The sequence below is a fragment of the Olea europaea genome, chromosome 23 (genome assembly GCF_002742605.1).
Source record: "Olea europaea var. sylvestris chromosome 23, O_europaea_v1, whole genome shotgun sequence".
NCBI classification, from domain to species: Eukaryota; Viridiplantae; Streptophyta; class Magnoliopsida; order Lamiales; family Oleaceae; genus Olea; species Olea europaea.
In genome coordinates this window covers 7,609,935-7,629,358 of record NC_036259.1, presented here as the reverse complement: position 1 = coordinate 7,629,358, position 19,424 = coordinate 7,609,935, and positions in this window count along the sequence as shown.

Below are 19,424 nucleotides of genomic sequence, written 5' to 3'. Positions count from 1 at the left end.
GAAACGGACTATGGTCATTTCTATTTCTCCTAATCTCCAATCCTAGAATTCTTTTTGCAAAACCTAGATCCTTCATTTCAAATTCCCGTTCTATCTTCTGTTTAATGTTGTTTATCTCAATTACATCACACCCAACAAGTAACATATCATCAACATATAACAAAAGATAACATGAATTGAGTCCTCCATTTCCTTTATAATAAAAACAAGGATCATACTCACTTCTATTGAAATCAAGCCCTTTAAATAAAAGTTTCAAACCGATATATCATTGCCTAGGGGCTTGTTTCAAGTATAAAGAGATTTCTGCAAAAGACATATACAGTTTTCTTTCCCTTTTTGTTCAAAACCTTTTGGTTGGGTCATATAAATATTTTCATCCAAATTTCCATAGAAAAAAGCAGTTTTCACATCTAGTTCAAAATTAAAATGTGAAACAAGAGCAAGTAAAATTCTTATGGAGGTATATTTGACCACTGGAGAAAAAAATTCATTGTAGTCAATTTCCTCTCTTTGGTTAAAACCTTTAGCAACTAATCTAGCCTTGAACTTAACATTTCCATCTTTTTTATTACCTTTCTTTATCTTATAGACCCATTTACAGTCAATGATTTTCTCTCCTTTAGGTTTATTAACCAAGATCCAGGTGTTACTTTCAGTTAATGAGAATTTTTCATCTTCCATGTCTAAAAGCTAATGTTTTGCATATTTTTCTTTCATAAGTCTCAAGCTCATTGTCTAAAAGGTGTTTCACACTAAGTACAATGATAAAATCAGGTTCACCGTATCTTAAAGTTAGTCTAATTTCTCTTCTTTCTCTACCCCTGGCAAGATGATAATCTTCTAAGGGGTTTAATTGCTAATTAGGTTCAGGAGCAAGTCCAGTATCCTGTTCTTGGGCATTCTCCACCTCAAACTTAACTAGTCTTCATTTTCAAGGTTTGGGTCTCCAGTAGTTATTTCAGATTGCAAGAAACATCTATTTTGGTCAGTTTCAGTGATAGTGTTTCCTTTTTCTTTAATGCAAGGAAAATCCATCTCATTAAAATGACATTTCTACTAATTATTACTTTTATATCATCCTTGATCTTTTAGCCAAATTCTATAGCCTTTGATACCTTCACCGTATCCCATAAAGATACCTTTTACAGATATGGGTTCTAATTTTCCTTAATTTTGGTGTACATCTGCTACACAACCAAAAATCTTTAGTTTGGAATAATCAATAGGGTGATCATTCCCAACATGATCAAGTATGTCATAATCCAATAATTTTGTAGAACATTTATTTATTAGAATGAGGCAATTTTGACAACTTCCCCTCAGAACAATTTTGGAAGGCTTGAACTTTATAACATGCATTTGACTCTCTCTAATAAGGTCCTATTCATCCTTTCTAATAAACCATTTTGTTGAGGGGTCCGTGTGACTGTCTTATGTCTAAGTATCTCATTATCCTTACAAAAGTTATCAAACTCTTCATTACAAAATTTAAGGCCATTTTCAGTCCTAAGAGCTTTAACATTTCTATTTACTCGATTTTTAGCAAGAGTTTTCCAAGTGATAAAACTTTGGAAAGTATCATATTTATTTTTCAATTGTACGACCCAATTTTTTCTTGAAAAATCATCAACAATCAAGAGATAATAATTGAAACCTGAATATGCGCTCACAGAAGCTAGTCCCCATAGATCAACATGCAAGTAGTCAAGAATGGATTTAGATTTATGGATATCAGTAGCAAAAGGCAGTTTCTTTTGCTTCCACATATACAGTGTTCACAAAAAGACACCTTTTCAATCTTATCATTTCCTAAAAAACCCAGTTTCTTACGAACATGCAAACTCTTATCACTTATGTGTCCCAACTTTTTATGTCATAATTCAGATTATTACACAATGAGACAGTTGCAACAATATTTTGATTCTTTTTATGTATAGCCTTCAAAACATATATCCCATTTGAATTTTCCACTTGAATGACCTTAGCAAAATTCTTTTGAAGTGATAAAGTACCTTTGGTTATGATTGTGTTAAACCTTCATCATCAAATGTTCCTAAAGAGATTAAATTTCTTTTTAAGTTAGGAATATATCTTATTTTGTGTAAAATTAGCACATTTCCATTTTTCAGTTTTAACACAATCTTTCCAATTTCTTTAATTCTGCAAGAAAAATCATTTCTCATTATTACTTGTCCCCCATTTGTTTGAAAAAAATCAGTGAAGTATTCTTTATAGGGTGACATATGGAAAGTACACCTAGAATCAAGAATCCAAACATCTTTGATTAGGACTAACAGGTCACATAGACTTGTCTATTTGAGGCTGCAGCTTCTTCATAAGTTATAGAAGCTCCACCTTCAACCTTATTAGTATTTTTCAATTCGTCAATTTTTTTTTATAGAGTCTTTGATATAATGACCCACTTTACCACACAGGTAGCATTTCCTATCTTTGGCCTTGCATTATTCTTAGTGAATTTTGATTTGCCATTTTGAAAAGTTCTAGAAAAATCTTTTGGTTTTCCAGAATTTTTATTCATGTTTTGATTGTAATTTTTCTTGAAAGAAAAGTTACCTCTTACATTGTATCTTGCTTCAGTTATGGAGGTTTTAGATTCACTTTTGAATTCTAGTTTCCTTATTTCTTAAAGGAGTAGTAATAACATCAACAATTATAGATGTTCTACCATATTCAAGGGCATGTTTTACTTCTTTATATTTATCAGGTAAAGATGACGGTAAGGCCACGAATTTTTGATCATTAGATAGGGTCTCACCACTATTGATGATATCTTGAGATAGTTTATTAAAACTATCAAGATTCATCTCAAGATCACTATTTGGGTCAAATTTAAAATTGAAAAATTGTTTCCACAAGTAACATTTATTGGGAAGGGTTTTAGTTTGATAAAGAGAATCAAGTTTTGTCCAAATTTCTGCTGCAGTCTTTGTTTTTCTTATCTCTCTAATCAAACTGTCAGATAAATGCAAGAAAATTGTGCTCCAAGCAATTTCATTTTGCTCAGTCCTTCTATTTTCAGTAACTTTCATACCTCATGATTCATATATAGCTTTCACACATCTTTGTTGCATTAAAAGAGCCTTCATCTTTTGACTCCAGAGACTAAAGTCTCCTTTGCCATTCCAGATTTCAATATCTATATTAGTGCTTGCCATAATTTTGAAAACTTTGATTATTTTGAAAAATAATGCAAAGTTGAAGTACACCATTTAAAGAAAAAAATTTATACTCACAAATGTACACACACGAAGTGTAAATGTGCAAATAATGTTCAACAGATGCACAACAAGTATAACAAAGAATCAGGTAATTCAAGTAACCAAGAAACTATAGAATATATACTTTCAAAATAGATTTAACAGATAATCTTGAAGAAACCGTTAAACTCAGTCACCTCAGATTCTAGGGTTCTCGTATGAAACCATAGACAAAGAAAGATCTAGGTGGGTTGCAACCAAGAAGACAGTAAAATATCACAAGAATCTAAAGATTAAAAAAATTTTAGGGTCAAAAACTCGTTACCAGACTCGTCTCAAGCCAAAAGTGTAAAATATTGAATACTAGGCTATTTTAAATTTACCACCGGAACGGCAATAAAGAACCCCACAAATATGGATCTTTGAAGATCCAAATTTCTGATCGTCAAAAACACTACAAAAGGATAAGATCAAATGTTATAAGCACAGATCGAAGAGCTTTGATACCACTGTAAGTATTTTACAGTCCCAAAAAAAAACAACCCACAACAAAAAATCAAAAGAACACTAAGATTTTTCTTAATCAAAAGGGTTATTAGATTTGGTATTGTCCTTCACTTAGATTGTCTTAACCATATTGGGTGCTTTCCTAAAGTCCCTTTAGACTTCCTCTTAATACTCTTAGAGAAATCAATGGCTTGCCCACTTTTAACTTTGTTATTGGGCACAACAGTCCTAAGCATGTTAAGCAATTTAATGAGTATGCATTCGAGCTTATATCATAATTCATAATTAGTTACGAATAGCTCTTTCTGACAGAGATTGCAGAACAAAGTCAATACTTAGTTCATGGTTCATGATTGAACTTAATTGAGACACTTCTCAACGTCAATCACCTTCAGTACCTTTGCATTGACTAAAGATCGCTCTGTCATTTTGCATCGGTATAGTTGTTTGGAAGTCTCACATCCTTCCACACATAATTATTATAATACAGCTCTTTGAAATGAAAAATCTTGCGTCAACATCTATACTCTCAAGTTGCTTTTGTAACTCATGTGACGTAATACAAACATCACACATGTTGCAGTACTATCCTCATCACCGTCTTTATTACAGTAGCCACCTCTTCTTTGATCGAGTCATCAGCAAGTGTCTCTGGAAAGGGCTACTCAAGGACGTGACCAATTTTCTCATGCATGAGAACAATTCTCAAATTGCGGCGCCAATCAAGAAAATCTCGCTTGGTTGTTGGCATCTAGTATGCCATTCAAAAATATGGTTACTTAAGATTCAAAGTGACGAAAAGAAAATGAATAATATATAAAATGCATCAATTAATTTAACATGGACTTTTATTAAATTAATTATGCTCCCACTGTTTAACTAAAATTTATGACCCTCTTACATAAATTTATAGAGTCCATACTTGACTATCAGTGTGCTAGGATCTCATCTATTATATTAAGACCTTAAGTATACTCAACAAGCCTTAATATAACATTTGAGTAGATACTATTATCAATTGTATCTCCATACAACTCCAGATCATTAAGCTCACATCTTATGTGTTAGCTTAACATGCATCTAGAATTTATCTCCTTGAGTATACTCAACAAAAGATAAATTTTAGTTAAGTCAAACCCGTCATTCGGAAATATCAAATATTTCATAGTGTTAAACATATCCCTAATAAACTAACCTTGAGTGTACTCAACAAGTTGAGACGATTTGGGATTCTGATTTTTCACTATAATGATGGAAGACGATTATAAATGTGACTTAATATTTTATGAAGGAATTTTGCATTCCAAAGGTCTCATCGTAACAATAATATATATTTTATTATACATCTACCATGCCAATAAATATATATAATATAATATAATATAATAGTGTGGACGATTATGGACTTTTACTATCTAGTCTTCCCGAGCCATAAGAAAGACTAATTGGTCAATTCCTAGGGGGTATAGCATTGAACAGTACCAATGCACCATCTCCATGGTCTCCTCCTCTTCTTGTTTCTTCAATTAGTCCAACTGCAACATATATCCTATACTAGTTGGCACGCAGGCCGAAATGAAGTTGGACTCGCAGGCCCATAGTAATAATAATAACAATGGACTCGCATGTCCAAAATGATTAAGAGCTCGCAGACCCAAAACAACTAAAAGCTCGTAGGCTCACAAAACGACAAGAGTAAAATTAGCCATTTAACACATCCATATGGTCGAATCCATAATCATCCACTAATAATGCATTTATCACATAAATGTGTTCTTATATAATATCTAATATTATATACAAACATGTTTCAGGTTTCTAACAATTAAGGTCGTCTAAACTATTTTAAACAAATGAATCGGAACAATTAAATAATTAATTAATCATATTAATCAATTATTTAATTAGCGGCCATATTTAATTAAAAACCAATTTTAATTAAATACCAAATTAAAGCCCAACTCTAATTCCACAATTATAGGGTGAGATTATTTAATTAAAATCAAATTTTAATTAAATATCAAATTTCATAACTTAAGGCGGTTGAATTTAATCAAAATCAAATTTTAATTAAATAACGAAAGTAGAGTCTAACTCAAATTCCAAGATTTCAGGGCAAATATATTTAATCAAAATCATATTATAATTAAATACCAAATTAGAGTCCAACTCTAATTGGAACAAATTTAGGGCAGGACAAATTAATTAAAATCAAATTTTAATTAAATGTCAAATTAGAATCCAATTCTAATTTCTAGAATATATTCGAGTGAATAATTAATTAAAATCAAAATTTAATTAAGTACTAAGTTAGAGTCAAACTCGAATTTCAATTGAATTAATATTTTAATTTAGGATAACACCCCTAAATAAAATAAAATTCAATTTAGAGTCAAATTTAATATTTAAGTTAAAATCATATTTTAACGAAAATATATAAAGTCGTCAATTTTAAATAAAACCTTTAATTTGGGCCAAAATTAAAATTGTAGGTCAAACCCTTTTAAAATCATTTTAAAATTCAAATTCAAAACCCTTTTCAAATTTTCATATTGACCCAAATTTAAAATTAAAAACCAAACCCTTCCAATTTGCTAATTGCAAAATAGGTCCCTATTATTTCGATAATTTCACTGTAGCCCTTCATTTTAAAATTACAACTTGTCCCCTTTCATAATATTGCAAGCGGGGGCCTGCAATTTCAAAAATTGCAACCAAGACCCCTGCCTCCAAATCACCCAAAACGCGACTAAGAACCCTAGATTCAATTTTTTTTTTCTTTCTTTCTCTTGGCTAGTCGGCGTCGCCCCGACAACGAAACACGGTGCGCCGCACCGCATGCTACAGCAGCGCCATGCGGTGTGGCACCAAGGCACTACTGCCTGAACCAATCAACGCTCGGCACTGCTGTTAATGCAGCAACAGCGCCCGGTGCCGCCTTACCTGGGCAACGACGTTGTCTGCTGCCGGCTGCCCAACGCCGGCGACAACTATTGTCGCCAGCCAGTCTTCCCATCCATTAATTTTTATTTTTTTTCTTAAGCCAAAAATACTATTTTCTTTCTCAAAACCAATTTTGAATATAAAAATTAATTTTCTTAATTACTAGAAACATGAAAAACAATAACAATCAACTTTTGATTGTTCCCATGTGTAGATCAATTCCTAACAAACACAAAGTAGGCTCTGATACCATTATTGGGAATCTACTTAACATGCGCAGCGAAAAATTAAAACAGATTTCAATTCCCAACAGTAATCGCTTTGTGTTTGATAGAAATTGTGAAAAGATTGTATCTTTTCCAGATCTGCAAACTTCTTTGCTATTATTTTCGTTCCAGCAATCTTGATTTGTCACCCACGGCTGTTCAATTGCCCAGCCTCCAACGGTGATCTACACGGAGAACAGATTGCAACTAACAGAGTTTTCTCCTCTTGTGATAGCAAGAAATTATGAGAAAACTGTTTTGATTGAAAACCCTAGCCATGTATTTATATAAGCCCAAACGGGTCTGGCCTGGTCCAGTCCAATATTTAATTAATCTATTTAATTAAATCTGGTCCGTGAATTAATTAATCCAATTAATTAATTCGTGCCTATAAATAACCAACACAGTTAATTAATTTATCCAATGATTGTTAAATTAATTAATTGAGAAATTACAATCTTCTAATTCTCTTTTATGTGCGACCCACCAAGTTTCTGATCACGATGCCTAACGACGTGAAATATTATTTTGATCTAATCAAAATTGATAAATTAAAACACCCTTTTAATTTTTCACCAATTCACACTCGCCGTCCCAGATTGATATCTAGTAATGTGTCAGGGCAATATATGTGACGGGGAATATCATGTGGTATGATAATACCAAACTCGTTCGTTTATCGTAAAACTATAATCCCTTCGTCAATATGATCCGATCAATTACGAGATATGAAAATGTGTCAATCCCGAATATCGATCATATCTTTCACTCCACTATTAAGTCAATGCAAGTCAAAAACTCAGTTTCGACTTATGAGTACACCTTGGCCAAGGATTTCGTTATCGACTTAATTGAATGAAACGCAGATCATAATCTCCTACTATCTAAAAGTGACGAATTCTTTATTGGTCATTCACAACCTTCATACAATTCTTGACATACCCGAATAATGTCGTATTAGCAGTCATTGGCAGAACAACATCAAACACCGTCAAAACATGACTGTCCTCATATAAGATACTATGACGACCTCAAGTCAAAGGACCAATCTCACTACCGAACATTAGAGATTAACCACTGACACTCAGATAGTTATCCATGTGGAATCTCTCGGTGGATCTCCAAAGTTTTGTTCTATAATAAAACATCCACATGTTCATTTAAGTGTCACCACACTTTAACTTGTGAGATCAGCTACTTACTTCACAAGTAAGCAATGTCACACGTGATGATATATCCGTAATAACGATATTTGTATCTCGTTATTACTTACAACCACGGACGATTTAAGATTCAATCATATGTAATTTGTATCTCACAATCACAACTCCTTGTGATTAACAAATTACGAAGATTTAAATCTACTGATTCTATTATTTATTTAATTGTCTATTAATTAAATAATAGATCTACCATTAAATTGCATTAATTATATATCAAAAGTATGTGTGTCTAAGGTTGATTGAACCTAGGGCATAATACTTACATAAAGCTCATCTGACATTCAAAGGTTATACCCCAGCCGATGCTTGTCGTCGTGTAACGGGAAAAGATTTTGAAAAGATTACGAAAATTAGTGCAAATTAACTCACTCTTCCATGCAAAGTTATATAAAATATTATTGTGCATGTCATTCTTCCTAGGAAGGGCCATCGGGATGAAGTAAACTACTTTGATCTTTTCATATTAGATTCATTCCTAGTTGGTCGAAAATTTGATTTCCCAACCATTGCCGTTGGTCTCATGAAGCTCATTCATTCCTTTCTTTATGCAAAGGCATTACCTTACAGCATGTTACTTATAAAAATTTTTAAACACTTTGGCATTTCATTGCATTATGAGGCCATTGCTAAACTCCGTCCCACCAACACTATCAACTTACAAACACTCAAATGCATGAAAATCACTAAATCACACGGTCAATGGATGGCTCAAACAAAAGGGTTCGACCCCACTTCGGGACCTTCTACTTTAGCTTTTGAAGAAGAAGAAGAGGATGAGGAGGAGGTGGAAGATACTTCACATATTCCTCGAGCTCCATCTGACATTGCGACTCAAGTACTTCATGTACTTTGGGTGGTCGTTTCACATTTACCGAGGACCACTATAATCTTCTAAATGGTCGGATTGATTCTCTTACGACTACCATTGATGGCCTTGGTGGGATACTTCATCATATTCAAGATCAACAAGCTCGAATTCAAGCTTAGTAAGATACCATTTTAGCACAGCAGGTAGAGATGCAGGCTCGACAAAATGAGTTCTATGCTCAGCTCTTTGCCCAATTTCATCCTCCACCGCCTCCGGCTCCTTAAGCCTATCTGACTTTTATTATCGTTTCACTTAAACTATTAACTTGTTTAATATCTTTTCTATGTATTTTGAATGTTACCTTCTATTGCACTTAGTACAATTACCTTGGTTGCCTTCTTTATCTACTTTATATGTCGTTATTTTTTTTACTTATGCCAAAAGGGAGAAGTGATATTGGATGATTTTACATATTGATATGGGGAATATGATTATACATATCGATAAGGGGAATTATAATTATGCATATTGATAGGGAGAATTATGTCCAACTATATACATCTCGATTCCTTTAAAAAAAATTTCATATTGCAAATCATCGTGTTTTGTCATAATCAAAAAGGGGGAAATTGTTGACCTATGATTGACTTCTCATTTTGATTATCACAAATATCACATTTATTTCTAACAAATTTATTTGAGCGTTGATAGATAACATGCAAACCAAACTTTGATGAGACAAAGCAACGATCAAAGGAAATCAACATGGTGGAAAAGTCTAAGTATGGCATGCATGTCAAGACAAAGAGTCGTATTGAAAATAGTAGACTTAGAACTCTTAATCTCATATGTAAAGGTAATATGCTTCAATAATTTGGCAATATATCGTAAAAAGACTGAAGTGTCGACTTTATACGCAAATATTTATTATTTCACCAAAAACACTTTCAAAATATTTTTCCAAGATAACAAACTCAATCTTATTCCATGAAATGACAAATTATCTTGAAAAATATCTTGAAAAATCATTTATAAATATTTCTCAAAGCATTACTTTTATCAAACGATCGGAGAAAATCGATTTCTGCCATAGCAGACATTTGATAGAAAAAGGGTAAAAAAATTTAACCATTCTGACTTCTGAAAAAACAACGGTTAGTGGACCGTCCGGTATGATAGCGGACGTCCGATAGACCTGATCTGATATGACAGATTTTTTTTTGTGGTTTTACTGCTATAAATACCTCTTCACTTTCTCATTTAAATCAACCTTTCCTTGAACATTAAGTGAAGTTTTTATTGATTTCAACTACTCTTTTAATTCTTTAGAAGATCAAATTATTTACAACTTGAAAAATTCTTGAGTGACCCAAATTATTATAAATATTTTCCTATCTCAAAATTTTCAAAGTAACACTTGAGCTATACTCATTGCAATCTATTGAAATGTTAAGCCTACTTCTCTCTCAATACTCAATTGTGATCATTCCATCAATTAAGAGAGAAGTTTTCGCTTGTAATATCTCATTCTCTTAATTTTGAATGAAGTTCGTGTTGAGTCTCGAAAAGCTCAACATTGTGAAAGGACCGATGCTCCTTGGTTGTAAATCATCGAAAGCTTTGTAGAATGTTAGATTGCACCATAAGTCAGTCACATTTAGTGAAAAATGTCTTGCTCGTGACGGAGAACTTGATAACGGGGGACATAGATCGCGATTGGATCGAACCTCCATACCATATCGTTTGCATCTTCTTTATGTTTCTCTTGTTATCTTTCGAAGTTATTTTGCTTGCTATTTAAATCTTATTTGCAAATTAATTATATTAGCATTTATTTTCGAAAAATATTTAAATAAACAATTCACCCCCTCTTGATTAGTCGTTCTTGGGCTTTCAAGGGAAAGATCCATCAATGGCTGCCCATTCCTATATTGTATGAGGGGGAATTAGATCAAAAAAGTATGTCCAAGTTAGGTTCTAAAAGAGTTTCAATCAAATAAGGAAAGTTATCTTTATACGAGCATGATTATGTATCTACATAATTGTCAGTATATTTGTCATAAATTTTTCTCTCGATATCCAATTGAAGTGATTCAAAGTGTGTTGAAAAGATATCTCAAAAAGCTACAATTCTTTTGGAAATAGAATTTCTCCAATTCAAATGTTTGCTATCCAAAAAATGGATCTCAATCTTCAACTAAAAATCCGGAACATACTTTTTTGCGATCGAAATTTGATTTGTGAAAATCTTTTGATTATATTTCACTCCTTATTGATTTCTAAAATTGCATTCGATTAACTCCTAATAAACTTCATTTATCTTTTTAGGGTACGAAACAACTATTGAATATTTGCAATATGATACCGAACTTCGAATTTATTTCGTTTTCGCTCATTTTTCGTTCTTTTCTTCTAATTTCACCAATTTGCATCAAGTTATACCTAACAAATAAAATTAACATCTAATTGAATCATAAGTTATCAAAATTTATTATAATTAATCTAATTTAATAGTCTAGATAATTGTATAAAATACACTTTTCAATACATGTCAACTCATATATAATATGTATCAGATGTTTGGTTTAGTCTTTATAAAAATATACATGTTAATAAACACGTAATAATCTATTGTTACATGACACGAGATAAAAATATAATACTTTAACATATACAAAATGGATGACGTGATCTCTCGCCATTTTCATGCGTCTATTTTTATTGAGGCCGTTGGATTCGCCACTGTATGGTTGAAGTTTAGGCTGCCATATCATAGTCTAGATTCTTATTACCCAAGAGAGAATTACTTTTGACCCTTTTGTTAATAAAAGATCCACAGGGGATCACTCAGTACACTCACTCCGGTCAATTGGATCGAAAGCGTGGTCAGGCACCTACATACTTACAGACACGTTGGGATTTCATCGAAATTGATTCTAGAGCTCCAAGTGCTGAATTCTAGTTATTCTTTCCTGTTTGCAAGGAAATTCCTAGCGAATTGCTTGTAACCATTGTTGGTTATAGCAGAAAATGTTATTTTCCAGCGATCCACAGTGAAAAGAGGTTAAGTAAGTGTTTTCGTTGTTAGAGAGTGACAATGCCAATGCTAGTGTGCTGATGGCATTGAAGGTATAGTCTTCGACGGTGATTAATGGAGGTGATTCGTGACAATGGCTTATAGTGGAGGGAAGAAAATGAATGGGTTTGGGCACTGAGCGAGCCTTTTTGTTATAAATAAATTTCGATGTACATTTGTCGGCATTAAGGATGACATTCCTCCTTGGTATCAAAATCTGGTCAGTGATATGAAAAGATATTGTCAAAATCAATCACTATGATGGATGCTATGTTAAAAGATGTCAAACTTAACCCTTGTTTGATTCTCATTATTTTCAAAATATATTTTTCTTTTTTCTTTTCAATCATGCATTTTTCAATAAATTGATATTACACGTAAATGTAAAAAAATTTCTTATTTTTTAATCATATATTTTTAATCAATTTTCTATTTCAAAATGCATTCTTAGCTTATAATGGGATTCAAACAAGCTCTTAATTCAAAAGTTAATGTACATGTAGCATGTTTCTTTAGTTATTGTCTTATGGAGGTGTTGAATTTATTTATTTATTTATTTTATTATTATTATTATTATTATTATTATTATTATTATTATTATTATTATTATTATTATTATTATTATTATTATTTGTTGTTATTTTGGTTTTTCTTTTTTGTTTATTTAAAGTGAAGGGCGAAGTTGTCTTTTTCCACGATCTTAACAATCAAATTGGAAAGAAAATCAACTTGGACATGATTAATAATTAAGTGAAAGATTGAGGATCTCTAACGCTACAAGGTTAAGGGCAAATTAGTAACACTTGTAAAAGATTGGAGATGAAATGAAAAAAAGTATTTCCATTTTAAAGAATGTAAGAAGGCCTATGTGACAACAATCATGCTACATGTACAATTTATTTTACAACTTGATATATATATATATATATATATATCTCCATTTTAAAGAATGTAAGAAGGCCTATGTGACAAAGTGATTTAGGGTACATTTGGCATGTTTCCCATAGAAGAGGAGCATATCCAAGATACTTTATATTTTTAAAGTAGATATTTTACAATTTAAAGAGTATTGATAAATTTAAAAAGTAAAAAATTTCTATATACTTCAATAGTCTCTTTATCTTTAACACTTAATTTTACTACTCTGAACATGTATTTATTATTTTTTCCCTATATTTTATTTTACTAACTTCTCTCGAAATTATTATAATACTTCCCGTCATTTTTTTTTATATATACTATTTAATTGGGTCAACATATGGAGTATTGAAAATTAAAATATTTTGAGCAAAATCACAATTGGTAATTTCATTTAGGTCATGGAATTTTCGGCAAAATCTCAACTGGCTCATTAAATTTTAACTTATCTTACTTGGATCGTCGAATTTTTATTTAGTTTCAAATATCACTAAACTGCCACATTTTGTCACCTATTTTTTTCCCAAATGGACTTAAATCGCTTAATTAACCATTGTACCATAAATGATGTTCCATGTAATAAATACATGGTATCCTAAAAACAATAATGACAAAATGGTTGTTATGGCAATGTCTTTATATTAGTATACTAAAAATATGCTTTCATTTTTACACATATATGAATTCACATAGTGATAAATTGCGCGCGGCGAAATTGTTGTTTAGGTGTGGTTGAGATGGAAAGCAGGCAATGCTGGTGGTGCTGGTGGTGCTGCTGAACCATTGGAGGTGCAGGTGTTGGTAGGGTGGGCATGATTTGGGTTGGATTGATCCCAACCTAAACCCAACTCAATATGGTTAGTTTGACCTAAAATCAATTCAACTCAATTAATGGTTTAAACCTACCCAACCTGATCAAGTTTGGGTTAGTTTGTGTTGGGTTGGTCGGTTTGGACTTTGGCCCAATTAAAGTTAAATCCGATTATTTTTTTGTTGAATTTTGATAAATTTTTAAAGTTTGAAATTACATGAAATCTTTGTTTTTGTTTAAATACCTATATAAGAAATTCTTTTCGAAAAATAATGTATAAATAAGTTTAAAATTTATGAAGTATTTTTTTTTTTTTTTTTTACATTTTTTTGATTTTTTTCTTTAGTTGGTTTCTATGTAGAAACCAATTTTCAAATTGATTATTACGCAGAATGCAACCTTATTTTCCATTTTTTTTGTGGTTTTGTTTCCTTTTCTTTAGGATTTCTTTTTTTTTTTTTTTTTTTTTTTTTTTTTTTTTACAATTTTTTGAGAGTTATTCATTCATTTCATCATCATGTTCTTAATTTTTATTTTATTATTAAATAACATTTCATTTGTACATAGTGTTCATGTGAATCAATCTATGTAAAGAAAATGGACGTTTATAAATTATAAATCCTTCGTGTTTTTTTACTATTGTGTTTATTTATATTTTTTTTATTTTAAATATTAATTTTCTTAATTCATCAGGATGGGTTGGGTTTTAAATCATAACCCGAAACCCAACCCAAAATATAATTTTTCAACACAACCCAACCCAACCCAATCCAATTAAACTTGTAAACCAACCCAAATTGGGTTGATCGGTTAGAGCGGTTTGAGTTGGATTTTGCCTAGCCCTTGGTGGTGGTAATGATGTTGCTACGGTGATGATAGGTTGGTGTGTTAATTTGTTGGTGCAAATAGTGGTGGTGGCGGTGGAATGGGGGTGTTTGTGACCAATTACTTAGGACTGTGATCAATAAATTGTATGATTTGTGATCATGTATTCAAATGTGACTTGAAAATTTGATAACATGTGACTGAAAAATAATTTCTGACCAATAAATTGGCTAATATTTGACCAAGTATTCAATTGTGACATAAAAATTTGATAATATGTGTTTGAAAAATAATTTATGACCAATTAATTTGAAAGTCTGTAACCAATAAATAGAATGTGGCCTATAAATTGTTTGATTTGTGACTGATGAAATAATCTGTGATCGAGGAAATAATTTGTGACCAACTAATTTGAAAATATGTGACATTGTGACCTATGAGTACGCATCTGTCACCTATAAATATGCATATATGATCATTAATTGTGTAATTGTAACCTTAATATATTTAATTAATAAAATATTATTTTTAATTAATAAATAAATACGTCCAATATCTCCAGCAATTGAGGGCAAATTCGACAATTAGGGTGTATATACGTGACGTTGTTAGATATGTGTCAGACATTTTTATCCCCACCGTTTAAACTGTAAATTTTAACGGGCTAAATTACAAATTTCATCAGGTCTAGACAGACACCCGATTTTTGTATATTTGCATTTACAGTCCTAATATTTGAATAGCCCATACTTAAAACCCGAGTCGTGAATTCTTCCCTATATCCCATGTAGCTTGAGACTCTTTTTGGCCCATTTAATTTTTATGTAATGAAATGGTTGTTAAAAAATAATTAACAAATCAAAAAACATAAAATACTCATAAACTTAATATTAATTTTTTAAAAGTTTATATCTATATAGTAATCTATACTTTAAATAGTATACATTCAAAGTAATATTTTACTTATTTAATTAATTTAATTTTCGGGTCGAGCCTAATCTAACCTTGATTCGACTTTTTAACCATTGACCTTTTTTTTAGGGTCAATGTTCGATCCGATTTTTAAAACATTGGAATTTATGATTTTCATATATATATATATATATATATGATCGAAAGGCATTACCATTGATACGTGTATTGGATTAATTGTAGGGATTGGTATAATTATAGAGATTCCTAATTAACGTTCCTTTCTAATATAGATTAATATTGTGTTTGTGTGTGTGTGTATCTTTTCCTGTGATTAATATATGAAAAAAAATATTTTCTCTCTTAATATCATGATATCAGAGCTTACAAACTGAACAAATAAAAATAAAAATAAAAAAATTGGGGTATTTGGAGTCACCATGGATCAAATTTTGGTCAAGTGACATTTTTTCTGGTTAAAAACTAACATTTTGGTTCATAGGCTGTCGATTTTTTACTGACGATCTGTTCAAAGTCGACTTGTGGGTTATCGAGAAATTTGGTGGCGACATTTGGTACGATGATTGTTGTTATCTGCATGTTGGACTGTCGAAGATCTATTCTCTTTCTACCAACAATTTTTTATCGTAAGGATTCAATGATATTTGTTGAGGATTGTCGGCGACTGGTCGATGTTCAGTTGTTTTGATGTCTGGCTTCAACGTCCAATTCTTATGTTGCATTGAGGGAAGAGTTTTTTTTTTTTTTGGGACAGGTATAATTCGGTTTGGGTCTTTCCTTATTGGACCGTGTATTTGGGCTGTGTTCCTTATTGGACCGTGTATTTGGGCTGTGTTATTTGGTTTTAATTGTGTTGCGTCAATTTCAAATTGGACTTTAACAGCATCTTTAACTTTATTTGCTGTTGGACTTAGGACAATAATTTTCAGATTGGGCTTAAATTTGTTTAGTTGGGCCAGATTAGTAGTTTGATAAATAAATAAATAAAAAATTAAGTTGGGCTGATTAAGTTTTGGCTACCATTATTTGGGATCCTTTTCCTTTTTGGCTACTTCTTTGATTTGTTATTTTGAAGCTAATGGTACTAGGAATTTAATAAATTCAACTATAGGAAAAGGGCTATTGGATGTAAGTGTGTGCTTGCGGTCAAAGTCAATCCTGATGGATCAGTGGCCAGGCTTAAAGGTCGTCTTATGGCTAAAGGCTATGCTCAGACTTATAGTGTAGATTATTCTATCACTTTCTATCACGTAGCTAAATCAACGTATGTTCGCTTATTCATTTCAACGGCACTATCAACGTATGTTCGCTTATTCATTTCAACGGCACTACTCATAATTGGCCTTTATATCAATTAGACATAAAAAAATACTTTCTTACATGGTGATTTCCAAAAGGAAGTTTATATGTAGCAATCACCTGGGTTTGTTGCTTAGGAAGAGTATGGAAAAGTGTGTTATCTTTGAAAGTCTTTATATGGTTTGAAACAGAGTCCACATGCATGATTTGGAAAATTTAGTCAGGCAATAAAAAAGTTTAAAATGCAAAAGAGCAAGTCTGACCACTCGTCTTCTACAAATAGTCTGAATCCGATATTATTCTTCTTGTTGTGTATGTTGATGATATTGTTATTATTGGCAATGATACTATGGGAATTTCACCTCTGAAATCTTTTATTCATGTCCATCTTCAAATTAAAGATTTAGGGCTATTGAAGTGTTTATTGGGAGTGGATGTGACAAGAAGCAAGAAAGGCATCTTCTTATCTAAGAGAAAATATGTGCTTGACTTATTAACTAAGATAGGAAAGTTGGTAACTAAGCCAAGTAGTACTCCAATACTTCCTAACAACTTACCAAAGATTGTGATTTATTTGAAGATCTTGAGAAGTATAGAAGACTGGTTGAAAAATTGAACTATCCTACAGTAACCCGTCCTAAGATTGCATATCCTGTCAGTATTGTAAGTTAATTCATTTCTTCCCTAATAGTTACCATTGAATGTTTCTCGGATGTAGATTGTGTAGGTTCTAAGATTGACCGAATATCCACTACTGCCTACAATGTTTTTGTTAGAGAAAAATTGGTCTCATAGAAAAGTAAGATGCAAAATGTTGTGTCCCGATCCAATGTAAAATTAGAATATAGAGCTATGGCACAGTTTGTATGTGAGATAATGTAGATATATTAGCTCTTGATTGAAGTTAGTCTTCAAACTTCAATACCAGAAAAGTTGTGGTGTAACAATCAAGCTGCTTTTCATATTGCTTCTAATTTCGTGTTTCATGAATGAACCAAACATATTGAGATTGATTGTCATTTCTTTCACGAGAAGATGCAGTAGAATTTAATCTATACAGAATATGTGAGAACTGGAGAACAACTAGGAGATATTTCACAGAGGCTCTAAATGGGATTCGGGTTAATTATTTTTGTAACAAGTTGGGCATTATTAGTAACTATGCTCTAGCTTGAGAGAGTGTTAAGTGTATAGGCTTAATTGTAGGGATTCCTAATTAGCATACCTTCCTAATATAGATTAATATTACATATGTATATGCATCTTTTCCTATGATTAATATATGAAAAAATATTTTCTCTCTTAATATCAACCATGCATATATTTTAGAATTTTGCTTAAAATCAACATATTCAACATCTCTAAAACTCATTACACTGTAGATTGATTTTTAAGTTGATAACAGAAAATGTTACAGATTTAATGCCTAGTTGAGTTACATGTATCATGAAATTGCCTTCTTAGGTAATTAGTGTGTAGTTACTGTAATTTCCTTTCATTTATAGATATTGTTTTTCTTCTTTGTATTTCATAAACATAAAAGAACATCTAATAATTATTTTTCAACCTTCTTTTTATATTTATCTTACTCTAGCATTAGAGCTTCTTTACGATAAACAAATTTTCTTTTTCACATTGATGTAAAAAATGATGTTAATTGCTTATTACAATGGCTGTAATTTACAGTCTTGAAATTCATTAGATGGGTGTAAAAAATTGCATTTTTCAAATTCAATCTGAAGGGTTTGTAGAGCCTAGAAAAGCAATGTGTTTAAACTGAATAAATCCCTATATGGCTTAAAACAGGCGTCTAAGCAGTGACATGAAAAGTTTGACTCTTATATGATTAAAAATTATTTTAAAATCAACGAGTGTGATAGGTGCATATATTACAAGTCTTCTAAAAATTCACTTGTCATTGTTAGTCTCTGTGGATGATTTTTTTATATTTGTTTCAAACTTGTATGTTATAATTGAGATAAAAATCATACTTACTAACTATTTGGAAATGAAAGTTCTTGGTTAGGCTAATTTCATTTTGGGTATGAAACTCACAAAAACATGTGATGGCATTCTTCTTGATTAGTAGCATTATGTTGACCGAATGTTGAAAATTATAATTACTATGATTACAAGCATGTCGCTACTTTTGATTCTAGCGCTTATTTCTTATGAATAATGAAAATGATGTGATTAATCAAACGGATTATGCTAGAATAATTGGAAGCTTGCATTATGCAACTGATTATATTAGACCCGACATTGCATATGTAATGGGAATACTTAACAGATATATTAGTTGGCATGCCATACAGCATTTAATGAAACATATATCTAGTACCAAAACTTATGGCTCGTTTTGTAAAAAAGTATCCTACTGTACTTGAAAGATTCAATGATGCCAATTGGAATACTTTGTCAGGAGATTCTCTCTCCACCACTGGTTATATTTTTACATTGGATGGTGATGCTATATGTTGAAAATCTAAGAATCAAACCATTGCTAACTCAACCATGGAAGTTGAGCTTATAGCTTTGACATTAGCAAGTGAGGAAGCAAATTGGCCAAGGGATTTATTATGTGAAATTCCTTT